The 12637-nt window shown below is 38.9% G+C and overlaps 2 non-coding genes across 2 annotated transcripts; both read left to right on the forward strand.

Annotated features, from left to right (window-relative positions):
* The first annotated feature begins 935 nt into the window (after positions 1 to 935).
* On the forward strand, positions 936 to 1028 carry trnar-ucu (transfer RNA arginine (anticodon UCU)). Its single transcript has 2 exons — positions 936 to 972; positions 993 to 1028. It is a non-coding gene; the product is annotated as a tRNA-Arg (tRNA).
* Positions 1029 to 10218: 9190 nt separating this feature from the next.
* trnal-uag (transfer RNA leucine (anticodon UAG)) lies at positions 10219 to 10300 on the forward strand. Its single transcript has one exon. It is a non-coding gene; the product is annotated as a tRNA-Leu (tRNA).
* Positions 10301 to 12637: the final 2337 nt, after the last annotated feature.

Consider the following 12637-nt stretch of genomic DNA (forward strand, 5'->3'; position numbering starts at 1 on the left):
AGAAAAAGGAGCACAAACCCAGCACTTAGACCACCCAGCCACACTCCCAACACCTTACTTTTTCAGAGAACGTCGGGTGGGTTCAGCTCTTGTTGTGCGACGCGTGGAAATGACTGCATCTTCGTTTTCCGAGATGTTTCCTATCACATCTTTGTCAGCTCTGAATATAGTGCTTCTTTGGAGCAGGCTTCAGACCTTTTATTTTATTTATAAAGGAGGGCGCATTTAGGAACATGTAATTCCTGTTTTAGAAATGCTTTGGGCGGTGTGTTTTATATAATGCGCAAACAGTATTCTGATTGTATACTGTAGACCTGTGTAGCAATCATACTGGACGTGACTGGGATTCTGAAATGTTTCTTGAAAAGGTATTCAGGGCTGCTTGAATCTATAATAAAAAAGTGACCCAAAACTTCCAACCTTCCAATCACTGATGTCGCTCTCCCTAAACCCGTACGTGATGTTTTGCTGATGTGCAATGTGCCTTTACTCCTGTATTAAAAACGACCTCTGTTGATGGGCGGAGTTGAAGGAGAACTAACTGCACAGAAAAAGTACGTAACGATAAAATATTTCTGCACGTGAAACACATCAATCGTTCAGCATTTCTAAAATGTTTAATTGAATTGACAAAGAAATCCTCTCCTTAAAGTTCGAAAACGATTATCTGTTGAGCCAGCAGGCGTAACACTGCAGTTGCCCGTTTCTCACAGGTTTTTGAAGTTGTGGATAACATTTAGCAGGTTTGGCACCGTGGCTTAGCTGGTTAAGACGCCTCACTAAAAACCAGGAGACCCTGGGTGCGAATCCCAGCGGTATCTATTCGTAGACAACAGATCACTCATTGTCAATATTTATGGAGCTTAATTTAATGACAACGGGAGAAGCATGAGTTACAGCTTTCTGTAGCTGTTTTATATAGTTACATATAGGTTGGCTCTGTGGCGCAATGGAGAGCGCATTGGACATCTAGGCATTGATAGAATGAAGTCATTCAAAGGCTGTGGGTTCGAGTCCCACCAGAGTCATGTATCATTTTGATTCAACCTTTCAAAATCCTCTAGGGATTAGTGTTGATCAAGTCAAATAAAGGACTTCTTAAGAGTCCACAGTTGAAAATGAACCAGCAGCCACAAGAAAGAAATTAGCACTGGACTGTGATCACATTACTCCTGTCCTGGACTCCTTGCACTGGCTTCCTATCAACTTCAAAATCCTCATGCTCACCTATAAGGCTCTCCATAGGAGACAGTACTATGGAGTACCTGTCTGGGTTATCGCCCTACTCCCCACCTCACAACCTTCACTCTTCTAATTCTGGTCTCCTATCTGTCCCCCAGTCCATCTACACTCTATGGGTGACAGGGCCTTCTCCTGTTTTGCCCCAAAGCTCTGGATCTTTATTCCCAAGGATATCAGAGAGTCACCTTCTCTAAACTCCTTCACATCCAGACTCAAAACCCTCTTCTTTAGAAGAGCCTTTAATGAACTATTCTTTACCCCTCTGTTCCTACTGTATTTAATACCACCATCTATTGTCTCCTCTAACTGTGTATTCTCATCCTGCTTATCTTGTGTATTTTTTTAACTTTATTGGTTTCATTCTGTAAAGTGCTTTGGAAAGCCACCTTTAAAGGCACTATATAATGTAAAGATTATTATTATTATGATTAATAATAATGAACAGTGCATTTAACACTGAGCACATGTGGTCCTTCTTTGCAAAGGATTGCAAAGGTTGGGAATTAGCCTTTCACTCGTGTTGTTGAAGACCGTATCCTGGCTTTGTTGCAGGAAATGTCTGGATGCCATCACCGGATCAAGGAGAGGATCAGGGTTTTGGGAAGTCTTTTTGATGCCTGACACTGTGTGTTTCCTGGTTGTAACGGGTGTCATTCTGGACCTAAACAACAGAGAACACCGTTGAAATCACTGAATTGCCTAGCGGACACTTTGTCGCCTTCTTCAGACCTGTATTTAATGCGATTCTCTGAAAACTTGGCACGTTATATCTGCTACCTTTATGGAGGGCACACTCATAAGAATCATAGATTCGATCACAAGCATCTAAAAATGAGCATGAGAAAATGACATCATGCTATAAGGCTGAATGGCACAAATTCTCCTGTTCCTTCTGCAGCAAATGTGTGTTTTTTGCTTCTTAACACTGAGATAGTTGGAGATATTTGGCAGCAGTGGGATTCCAACTCACAACCCCAAAGAGACTAGAGCTTTAATCCAGCTCTAAATTAAAAACTGGGTGACTTGTAAGGGCTGGTAGGAGAGGAAAGGTATAAATGCTTCTTTTTTGGACAAAGTCTTTATCTTTACTAAAAGAAGGAAAGAAATATTTGATTATTATTTTTTCACCAGTTGTTTTGATCAAATTATTGTAACGCAGTGCCATATTAGGATATAATATGTACATGAACGTCATGTCTGAGTCGATGATGGCAGCTGAGTATCGCTGGAGGACAGTTCATCATGAGTGGGTAAGCCTGCATAATGAGGGAGAAGAGATCGGCCTCTCTGACGCAGTTAGTGACACTAACCTTCTGTCCTACTGTTCTCTGCTAATGTAGAGGGTGAATGTTTATTTAGGTGAATGTAAGGTTTCATTCTTGTAAAATATTTCTGAGCACTTTTTTTGTTGCTGAAAATTAATTTTGTGCATTTGAATGAATTCCGATATTGTCACCTAATTCCATACATTGTTTCATCAGACTAGAACATTTAGAGGAGCTCAATTGCATTTATGAATTGCATAGTGATAGTATTTCTTGCCGTTTAAATACTTCAGTCAAAAATGTAGAGAAGGTGCTCCTGTTTTCACCATTATAAGAACTGTGATGCACCAGTAATATTTACTCTCATAAAAGTATTGTAATTGTATTGTTCTGTTCTGTTACAATCTTGAGTGACACATACCTTCTGTTTTACTGCACTACACTTCTCCAGAGGCCAGTTCAGCACACAAGGATCCTCAGTCAAACAAACACTGCAATCGCATGATAAACGCCATTTCTCATCCTTTCTCTTAGTGTCGGAGCTACTATTGTATGCAAAGGAGGCGACGTGACAATGAAATCTTATAGAGAGTCTTCATGAAGGTGTGTGTCGGCAAGCTCTCCACTGGCAATTGACTGGGCTTGTGAAGAAATCAATCTCATTCAACAACCATATAAATTGCACACCTTAAGGCACATGAAGTGAAATCTGTGAGCTGATTGACACAAAACAATGTCACTTCACATTATCTGCAAAGTTGTTTTGCTTGTCTGACCACCTCTTCCTACTTTACAGTGAGCACATATATTTCAGTTTCTTTCCCCCATGTGGAGATGTGTCCACTGCCAAAACTGCTGTCTGATTATTTAAATTATCTGTAAAACTGTTACATGACTTCATCTAATTGTAAATGTATAAGACGGTCTGTGAGACATTTGTGAGAGTAGCTGAATCCCAGGGCTGGTATGGAATCACACACAGACAGGTCTTCTGTGTGATCTGAGTCCCACTGCTCAGAGCTACAGACTGGTCAAATGGTCACTATTGTAGACACGACCATTGGACCATCGGCTACAAATAATCAATATACTGATCATAGAGTCACTATTGGTGTTTATTACATAAATACTATATATAAATAATAAGATAATTCCACACTCATATGTGTTATAAAACATTTATAAACATTTTGGGAGGCTGACATACAGTAAAGAAAGTAATACTGAAGGGCTGGAAGTCCTGGAAAGCGTTAATAGAACCTTTTTGCTTTCGACCTGGATCAGAGCCCACAACTGCCAGATCAGTGACCCCTGAGCCCAGTTCACAGAGAGGAGAACCAGGAGCTCTTTTATGTCTCTAAGAGGGCTGGGAGGAAGGATAAAAGGGGGAAATGTGACATGAGTCCAGGCTGTTCTGTCTGATATTGTTCATGTAGCAGCACTGATTGTCTGAATATCTTCTGGTTCTGGATTGTGAGGATAGAGAGCAGTACAGAGTTGAGATCCTGTCTGAGTGTGAGTCTGAGCTGTGAATCTGACTGAGAAGAGAATAATGATTTTTTATTCTGCCTGAGAATTTTCCTGAGAATTTTTCTTCTTTTCCAAGTGGTGTTACACCTCCTTCAGAAACTCTGCACAGACTGCCAGAGTGAGAGAAGAGGAGAGAGAGATGGACAGATAAGAGCACATACAGCAAGAGACACATACGTCTTGATTTACTTTGAAGCAAGTGTTCATTTCTTTTCTGGAACAAGTTGTTTCTGAACTTCAAGAAATTCATACAACTTCTGAAAGATAAAATACAAATCTTGCTTCTCAGGACAGAAGAAATGCTGCAAAAAAATGCCAGTGATTTGTGAAAAGCAACGGGAATGTGTCCTTGTGCAGCTGTTAAACAAAGGGCTGGTGGGTCAAATGCACTCAGGGATGCGCTTCAGATTGTGATGATTTAAACATAATCTCCACTTAAAATTGAAGGGATTTCTTCGCAAACCCTCTTGAATGTTGCGGGAAATCTTCATGTTTTACTTGTGTGCAACTACAACAAGTAAACAATTAAGTACCTAAGTCAATGTCCAAGAAAACCATCTTCACGTGTGGAATTTTTCTTTAACTGGCTGTTGGGAGAATTCATCTATACACCCGTTGTATCCTTAGCAAAAATATTTTAAAATTAGTACACAGATTTGTTGGAGAACTTGACAATCCTTGACAATCATTATTAAATGAGCATTATACAAATGTGCGTTGATATTTTTAATATGTACCTTAATTGTAATATATATATATACATAATTGCTTTGATATGGATGTTCATTTGAAGGAATTGAGGAAACTATGAAGGATCGCAGAACAACCAAAGATACACTTGGGCATCTGCTATTGGTAAAGATGAAAGAGTACCTTAAGTGTAAAGCTTGCATACACACGAGAGAAAAAAAAAACAGTTTTAATGCACTTCATTAAATTGACGGTGTGCTTATCAATCGTGCATAAAGTGCACATAGCAGAGGATGGTTTCGATCCATCGACCTCTGGGTTATGGGCCCAGCACGCTTCCGCTGCGCCACTCTGCTGACAGCTGTCATATGGCGATTCAACACAACTGCTCTATCTTTGCTTTCTAAAAGTGCGCCCGAGATGAAAAGTCTAAACGGTAAACGCAGACGTCATTTTGAGCACTTGGTCTTTTATAGTACAAAACATCACCCGCTGCTCTACATGGGCGTGTCTTCAATATCGTTGAGAACCAAACCTTCTGCTTTCTGAGGCAACTGATTCTTTCGTCGTTAATTCCCAAATCTTCAATGAGAATCAGTGAAACGAAAATCAAACACATGGACACACTCGCGTCCTAACTTGAAAGAAAAATCTACACCCACTTTATAATACTGAAAATGATTCAGGAAGTACAGCAAAGTTCTAAAACCAGCGAATGCATCTGCATACATAAAATGTCAATTTTTCAAAAGTAACATCTTCAGCTTTGAAAGATTGTCATCCATATATTTTCGTTTTTCTCTTTTTTTACATAACACGCTTTCGAGAAACAAACTGTCTTTTAATTAAGGCTTCATTAGAAAATGTGTATCTTGGTTTGCTAAGTTAAAATCGGCACATCCCAGTGGGCAAAAGATGTAGAATATACGACTATTAAACGCATACCTTAGACGTGTAAATGTGCTCCGTAACTGGTCTAGAATGAAATTCTAATATACGTATATCGTTATACGTCAATTAGACATCTATGATTATATGTTTATTATACATAAATGGTTGGAGTTCTATTATACGGATAAAGTTAGAAGACTATAATACATATATAGTTAAAGGTCTATTATACATCAAAGAAAGATTTTTATAGGTGTAGAAACTAGTAAATAAAGCCAATGATTTATTTTAGAAATGTATTCTTAAAATATACAATTATTCACACCTGAAAAATATGTAGTTCAAATTATAGATTATATACAACATTGTAATCAACAAATGTCTAATCATCATAAAAAACACAACTAGTAAACTTCAGTTACAAATTCTAGTAAGATGGCAATATATATATATAGTAATGACAAACACAAACTAATTACATGAACGCGCTAATATTTAACTCAAAACCACATTTCGATTCAAATATAAATTTTAAAATTTACAACTTCTTTATTTCCACGAAAATATTATTAATGTAGCACAAACGCTACTTTCTAATAGATAGAAAGAAACTGTTTGTTTTGTGTCTCATGGTGATCCTCCTCTCGATACTAATGAAATGTTTAATATGATCCCTCGAGAATAAAAAAGGAGTCAATTTCCGACTGGAATGATTGATGCCCCATCAAACATTTTGTAATATCCCTGGAAGTTTATACAGTAGAATCCTGGTTCGTGCCTTAAATTCAAGGTAAACAAGACTAAGGAAACGAGTTGGAAACTTGATGTTGAAGTGGGATTTAAATCACCCGGAACATTTCACTACATTGGGCAGTATGTGCCAGAGAATAATTTTTGACATTCCTTCGATAGCTCAGTTGGTAGAGCGAAGGACTGTAGAGAAAGCAGCAGGGTGTCCTTAGGTCGCTGGCTCGAAGGAAGGTGCTTTTTGTGTACTTTAATCAAAGAGTTAAAAAAGCGAATCTGTTTCAATCAGACATTGATCAAAAGCTCTATAAACGACGAAGTAGAGGTTCCTGTTCCGAATTCAGCCCACGTCTGATTGTCTTGTTTTGGCCAAGATCTGATCTTTGAATTAAGGGACTACACTGTCTGCTTTGTAATCCAAAAATGCATACCAATGTCAAGTTTTTTTGTAGATATAAAGGTGTTCTCTGTTTTCAAAGGATAGGTACTTAATTGGCATAATGATTTCGTATTGATTTTACCAAATCAAATTACAAAGTTTGATTATTTGATTTGATTAAATCAAATTATAAAGTTTGTGCTTTCTGTGTTTTTATCGTATTGTGAACTTATTTTTTAAACAAATGCTAACAAAGGCAAACACGGCACACATCTGTTTATACCAGTGGTGAATTGTACATTTTTATTAAGTACAAGCTACTGTGCACTTCTGGGAGTATAACAGGTTCGATATAAAGTGGCAAAAATATAAAAGGGGAAAATACCCCAGACTGCGTGTAAAGCCCTCGTTGTGACTGTTTTTAGATTAAAATGGCGTACTGTGCACGAAATGTTGCAGAAACACAGTCTGATATTTTGATAATTATCATTTTAATAATTTGAGGCCCAGGATCCAAATCTTCAGTTCTGATTTTTTTAAGTGATACCTTTCCTTTCTGTCGTGGAAGTCACACGATGTGAGCAATTGTTTTTTTTTACGTTACGATCCAAAGAGCCTCAGACGCACTGTAACCAAACCAGGATGGATTCTGCTGGGAGCCGGACTGAGCTCATTCTCACTCCCTGTGCTAAAAACAGAATTAGCTCTTCCCCGAACATCGTCTACAGCTGCTGGATGGTGCTTTGCGTCTTACTGCTCCGGCAATTACTTTGACGAAAGACAGCTCAATTGTGCGCTTTTAACCTTCTCGCAGCTACGGGCGAGACTGACGCTCGCGATATGAAGGCACCCGCTGGTACACATTCTCTAACTTTCACAACCGCGACAGACTTCGCTTTTTTAAAAAAATGTAGATATAGCCCTGAAAAAAGCATAAGCTTTATCAGTTTTTACATTAATCTATTTTGAATCAAAGTTTGATATTTTTTTCATTTTTTATTGCATTTTACATATTTATAATAATAATAATATTAATCATCATCATCATTGTTTACACTTATATAGCGCTGTTCTGGATACTCCACTCAATGCGCTTTACAGGTAATGGGGACTCCCCTCCACCACCACCATTCTCTTGAATGATCACAGAGAGTCAGGACCTCGGTTTTACGTCTCAGCCGAAGGACGGCACCTGTTTACAGTTTAGTGTCCCCGTTATTCTACTGGGGTATTAGGACCCGCATGGACCACAGGGTGTACGCCCAGCGACAGGAACCAGACGTGTGTTGGGCTCGGCTGCGAGCAGGACAATGACGTCACGGGGACAAAGTAGAGGAAATCAAAACGGTTCTATAAAAGACCTGTGTCAGCTGTTGGTTTGCAGTCTGGACTCTAAATCATCTGATCCGATTTTAAATCGCTCTAATACCTGAGCTGCGGCTTCTTCCGAGTATTTATTCGTATACTTATTATGTGTAAGTGTATAGATGAAACATTTCATATATTGTTCAGTTTAAATAAAAATGCTTTACTAATACAAGAGAGAAGTATAGTATGAAGGATGTGACAAATTTATGATTTCTTGGAATAAAACGGTTTTTATTTGCATTCAAAATGAAGCGGAATTTTAGCGCGACACACAAACCCTTTGTCTTTTTTAGAGAGTGATTTTTAAACAGACATAAATGTAGAAAACGTGTTTTTTTTAGCACTACAATAGCAGGGTCAGCGGCGTAATGAATAACGCGTCAGGCCTCGCATCAGAAAATTATAGGTTCGACTGCCGTCTGACTCCTTACGTTTATACCGCTTACATTCTTTAATATAAATGAACTGCACCTGAAAGCTATAGAAAACACCTTGGGTAAGATGTCTGCAGCCTCATGCGAATTTCGACAAATTACCCAAAACACTATTGTTTGGAGATCAGGTCCAGCTCTGAACTCATTTGCAATGAAAAACCATGTGTAACAAAACTGGAGAACAGCTGAACTTGTGCTCAGTTCGGTGATGAGGGTTCAGAACTGTCGTTGTTGTAATTAGCACGAACTGCACAGGCTCTGAATCAGACCATGTCAATTAGTCTGATCAGTGTAGGACACGTTAATGTAGAATTATTAATAGGTTTGTTAGTTAGTTCAGGTGTACCCACCTGAACTAATGTAGAATTATTACTTGGTCTGTCTCTTGTTTGTATATAAATGAATGTCTCTGACAACTTAATGTTAGTTTTACGATGTAGTTCAGGCGTTGACATATGCACAAGTATACGAAATGGCTCACTCCTGATTCAACTCATGTTCTATAGGAGACTGGCGATTCCTCCTGTTTCTCGTACAACCATATCAGAACAGAAGCCCGTGTCACCCAGCTCAGATTCAAGATTGACTCGCATCTTTATCCCTTTTTTGTTCGTGATCATTATTTTCTTTAGTTATGATCAATATTGAACTTTTTCGAAATGAAGTGACAATAATCAAACATGCAGGCAAATTTTTGAAAAGTATTCAGAATTGACAGGGTGCCCCTTTGGAACAGTCGTCAGAAAATGTGAGAAAATGAAAGTTATGTAAGCTCTCACACAAAGCATTGAAGATTGGAATCTGAGTGTAAAAAAGCTACCTGTCTCCCAATGATAGGCAGAGATACACACCACGACTCGAATAGACTCAGCGAACTTTAACACCTATGATATTACGAGTGCTTTGCACGTGTCGAACTTCAAGAAGGAACTACTACAATAGTTGTGGACATAATTCAATACCACCGGCAAAGTCCAATGCCGGCAACGTCTGAGAAAATAATGTTCACTCATGGAATTTGGTCTTTGAATGGCTGGCAGGAAAATTCATTTATACTCCTGTTGCACCCTCAGCTGAAACATGTTAAAATAACAACGCAGATTTGTTGGAGAACCTGACAATAATTATTGGGTTAGCACTGTATGTGTTCTGGTATATTTACTTTAATTCTAATATAAATGTAAACATGCATGCTGTATAATCTATTGTAATTTTAAAATATGTTAGCTGAGGATGCGAGGGGGATATTATACCTTGTGAAACATGCAAGGAACTGTAAAAAAGGCTGGTATTTGAATAAAATTGGCGAGCACAAGAAAACCACAATTTATGTGGTATTATCATCAATATCCTTCAAAATCGACGTTCAAATGAAGGATCTGAAGAAACTATGAAAAAAGCAACAGTAGTAGCAGAGGATTTTGAATTTTGCTTTTTAAGTCAGTAGATCACCGTAGAGTTGCACCCCTACAAACAGCACAAAGGATGAATCCCACCTCCTTCATTATTGCTGTTTGTGCCGGTGAAAGTAGTGTTTGTGGTATTGAAAGCATCTCGGAAGATGAAGGTGCAGTCACTTCCACATGTCATGATATCATTAGATCCGACGACAAGAGCTGAAGCCCCCGGCATTTACCAAGCCAGCAATATGAGGAAGATGGGCATGGAGGCAGGTAGTGTGGCCGAGCGGTCTAAGGCGCTGGATTTAGGCTCCAGTCTCTCTGGGGGCGTGGGTTCGAATCCCACCGCTGCCAAGTGTTAGTATTTTAAGACCTGCAATACGATCAGTAAAAGCGCTTTTTGTTAGGCTGCGGGAGGTGTTTAGAGATACACTTTCTAAAATACAGGCTTAACATCAAGGCAGAAAAAATATTTTGTTTTCTCAACATAAATTCTCTTTGGCATGTTCAGCTTTATGTAGGGAACAACATCTGCCGAGATCACTTTTGAGGCAGTGCACATGATAGTGTACCGGCAAGTACATTTAATATTGGCTGTGGTGGTGAGCTGCTTTTGTCTGTGAAACTTTTAATTCTTCATGCCGAATCATTGGCAGGGGTAAAGCTTATTAAATCTTCGAACATAGCGCTCCATCAAAAATACTTTGTTCGTGTTCAAAAGAGATCAGAGGATTAACTTCATGAATTCACATAGCATACCTTACAGGAAAGATTTAAAAGGGGAATTGATTGTGCTTCCTGATGTTGTTCCTGTGGTTTCTTTGGATACAAAGGTGAATGTTCTTTGACGTTCTACTAGAGTATCCACTGGGTGGGCTTTATCAATCAGCTCGGATAGGTCATCAGTGCTCCGTCTCCGGAAAATAATCAGCACTGTCGTTTTTACCTGTTCGAATGGCCGTCTTTTAAAACACATAAAATCAAGAATTCACAGATTTCTCCAAATAACAACTATACGTTTTAACCGTGCAGTTAGCATTCCTTCAATCCAATAGTTTTACTCCGGGTAAAAAGCAGCGCAATATATAAAGAGATGATATTCAAAGATTTCAACGTTCTTATTGGAATGCCTGTATGCAGATATCGCTCAGAAATCCTAATACGATTTTGAATTCAGTTTTGCTTTACTACTTTCAGAGTCTTTTATTGACCTTGCTGAAGCAGAGAATTTTCACAAATGTGACTAGTTATGCTGCTGTTTCTGGTTAATAATGACTTTTTCGAGGAAAAAAAAACAGCTCCTTGCATAAAGAGCAAGCGCAACCAACGCGCTAGCTGGTGGAGTTGGGTATTTTCTGTGGTGCTCTTCCTCAACTGCAAAGTTATTTGGCGAGCAAGGACCTCTGAGAAGAAGTCTGAATCCATCATGAACACAGGAATTCTAATATCGCACTGCCGTCTTGTGTACAGAGATCTGCTTCTTCCTTATTGAGTGTTTTGGTGTTTAAAACCAGGCTTCCTTCCTCGAATGCTAGTTTCAAAAGATGTGTTACCGGACCTCAGATGATTTTGGAAAGACTTGGGGATGCACTGGCTGGGATTAAAATCCGGCTCAATTATTTGGAAGTCGTCTGTACCACCAAGGCACTTCTAAGAAGCCCCTGCACATTTTTGCAATCCTCTCTCTCACCTACAAAGTTATGAAGACACAGACGACCAATGAAAACTAATTTGATTCACTCAAGGCTCCACTCCTTTGCTGTGATGACGTTTTAATTAGTGTTAGCTGTGATTAGGAGCTGTTTATGTCTCTTAAAGATTAAGAGTCTGCTCCTTTCTTCCTGGTATCGATATAACATGTTCCATCTTTTACAAACACCACTAAAAAAATATCCAGCTCTAACGCCTGTGTGCATTGACAAGGCATCTGAAAAGGACATATTAAATAAAAACACAATCCTTCCTGTTACCATTCCTGTAGTTGGAGCGTTGTTTCGCCCTTTTACGTTCTTCTACAATATTTACAGACAGGTCTTTATCACTGGAGTTGTACAGAAGAAGTGTGCATCGGTCCATGAAATTCATCAGTACTGCTGAATCTGCTGAAATGTATTAGTACTGCTGTTTTTCTATGCGTAGTTTAATCAAAAGCACTTAAAAGATGCAAAAAGCTTTCAAAGACAACAGAATTGAAAGACAGTCGAGTAAGGAGGTAGAAAAAAGCACTCTCCCTTTGAAGAATCAACAACCGTCGCCCGTGTGACTGGATATAAAAATAACTGATTCATTTTTGCCCAGTCTTTGGAAGCTTTAATGCGATTATTTTTCCTTCCTTATTTCTTCATTCCCATGAATTTACTCTGTAGTAGAGGAAACGCGAAAGTGGGAAACTGCAGGCATTCTTCGTGAGTGGTGGATTGTGGTCAGTGAGCATCTGCACATCTCTAAGTCAGTTCCACAAACTGTATGTACGAAGTCCTGGGTTAAGTCCCTGGCATCTCCAAGTGTTTTATATTGCTGTGCTCACATCGCAATCTTCTGTTGAGTGAGAACTCTTCGTCTGTGTTTATAGACAGCCAGGTTTACACAATTAAATTTAGACCCACTACAGTGTTCTCTCCTATTTTAAATGTAACTCCAAAACATTTAGTTCTGTTCTTCACACTTGTCATGGCTTTTGCAGAAAACACC

This window comes from Atractosteus spatula, chromosome 10 (assembly GCF_055471065.1).
Source record: "Atractosteus spatula isolate fAtrSpa1 chromosome 10, fAtrSpa1.hap1, whole genome shotgun sequence".
NCBI lineage: Eukaryota > Metazoa > Chordata > Actinopteri > Semionotiformes > Lepisosteidae > Atractosteus > Atractosteus spatula.